General features: G+C 45.0%; 1 long non-coding RNA gene across 1 annotated transcript; it reads right to left on the reverse strand.

Annotated features, from left to right (window-relative positions):
• Positions 1–1,098: 1,098 nt before the first annotated feature.
• Positions 1,099–1,673, reverse strand: LOC127330054 (uncharacterized). Its single transcript, XR_007869103.2, has 2 exons — positions 1,587–1,673; positions 1,099–1,469 (listed from the first exon to the last, which is right to left on the reverse strand). It is a non-coding gene; the product is annotated as an uncharacterized lncRNA (long non-coding RNA).
• Positions 1,674–2,306: the final 633 nt, after the last annotated feature.

Raw genomic sequence — 2,306 nt, forward strand, 5'->3', positions numbered from 1 at the left:
AAAGTCCCAACTGACTGAAGTTCCAAGCAGTTAATAGTAGTGACTTTTGAAAATGACACTACTTTGGTTGTCAACTATATGACATAGATCTTTTTTTTTTTTGGAAACTCCCAACAAACTAAAGTTCCATGGCAGTAAATAGCAGCCTATATGTCTCAGATTGCATGCTATAGAGTCGGTAGATTTAGAATTGTAATCCGTACATTATAGATTTTATGCATCATGTCATTTGCCCACTTCAGAAATATATAGGAGCTCGCTATATCAAATAACTATGAATTTGAACATGCCAGCACTATGTGGAGCAAGTCCAGTTTGCACATTCGTACTTCAGGTTATCAAAACCAAACATTTACATATACATGAGAATCACACTTCAGGTTTGAAATGTTTTTAAAGCATGTCATGCGTATTGGTAGGCGACCTTGAATAAAGTTGATGAAATTTCTGGAATAAAGATAGTGCATGATTAGCTGCTAGCTAGTAGATTATCTTTGGAATCAAGTATGGTAGGTTAAGTCTTGCTAAAGCAATACTACCTACAAACTTAATGGAAAGCTATAATTAGTGTTTAGCTACCGCTACATAAATTGCAGAAGTGGAATGTATACCTCCATGATTACTTGGTGATGAGGAATTACACTGCAGAGGCATTCCAAGGCGAAGGCACTTTGTCTCCACATCCCGTTGGCGAGTGGTATGTCGCGATGTGTTATGATTAAATTACATAGTTATCAGGTTTTATCTATGCTACAGACATAGAACTGCGTTCGTCTGATTTCTGATCTTTCTGCATTCCTGGATAAGGAATTGTTGCGAAACAGGCACATTTATTTTTCCGATCTTTTATTTTTGCAGTCGAGAGAAGATCAGATGGAGTTGTATATCGTATCACCTTGTTGCTAATATTTTTTTAAAAGTTTAATATAATGCGCCTTTATATCGAAATAAAAGATGGAGTGGACTTTGCGCACCTCGTGTGTGATCACAAACCTGATTGACATAGAAGGAGGCAAAATTGAAACATTTGCAGAAATCAGCAGATTTACTTAAGCCTAAAAGAAAGCATGTCATCGAATCTTCCCACACACACATACGGAGATTTCAGGCGCGCTGGCAGATTTATTTATGCCTAGAAGAAAATATTCTGCACCAAACATGCCAAGTACAAGAAGCAGATCTTACATTTACCTTACTTATTACTTGAAAGTGCCAAGTACGACGACCAGATCTTAGTACATTAGTTCACTAAAGACGCAGATCTTATACTACTTTATTGAAAAACAACTCCTGGAGAGTTCGGATCTAAACATTACTTCATCAATGACCACAGTTGCAACTGAAGCAGTCGCCGCCCGGGAGCTTGCAATACCTGCACACAATGATGCACGCACCGCCCACATACCCCGTCGGCTTGATCTGTGCCTGCGCGTTGTCGTCGGTAGCAGCCGCGGCGGCGCCATCAGCAGCTGTTCGCCGGAAGACGAAGCAAGAAGAAAAGAGCACAGGAGCTGTTAGTTCACCGGCGGCTAGGACTAGGGAGAGTGGAGCGTGGTGTGAGAGCGTGATCGGTCCGGTTGAGTTACCTTGGGCTGCTGCCGGCACGGCGGCGAGGTCCCGGCACGAGGCGACGAGGAGGAGGGCCAGGAGAGCCTGTTGGATAATTAGGCACAATTTCCATGATTAATTCCAGAATATAAAACATGATGGCAGCAACTACTAACATGTGAAACTCAAATATACTAGATGCATTAAGCAACATGAGTAGCAGCAGCGCAAACGATAAAGCATCCATCGCTAAACAGATCGAGATATGTCGCACGTACCGATCTGGTGGAGGTGGCGGTGAAGGTGTAGCAGAAGATGTCGCAGCAGTAACGCTGTTGATGACAACGTTGTTGACGACGGGTCGAAGTAGACGGCGTTGAAGACGACGGTAGGCAGCACCGCCCGACTTGGACGGAAGGCGATCCGTGATGAAGAGCTTGAGCAGTCGCGCAGAGCGCTTCCCAAAAACCTAATTCGCCCTCTCCCGTACAGGATCGCAAGGACGAGCGGTTCCGGAGACCTGCTCTCCCGTTCGCCGATGCACGTCGGCGCGCGGGATGGAGTAGGCTACGATGGCGGCGCAAGCAGAGAGAGGTGGAAACCCTAACTCGTGTATTGGATGTGTTTCTGCGGTAGCCGGGCAGGAGATTATATAGGCTCGGGAAACCCTAGGCAACGTGGGCCACGCCCGGGAGCGACCCGAACTCGTGTATAGGACTCTGTTCATTTTCCTGAGCTGCAAAAAGTAAGGAAAGTCT

This window comes from Lolium perenne, chromosome 2, assembly GCF_019359855.2.
Source record: "Lolium perenne isolate Kyuss_39 chromosome 2, Kyuss_2.0, whole genome shotgun sequence".
Lineage (NCBI taxonomy): Eukaryota > Viridiplantae > Streptophyta > Magnoliopsida > Poales > Poaceae > Lolium > Lolium perenne.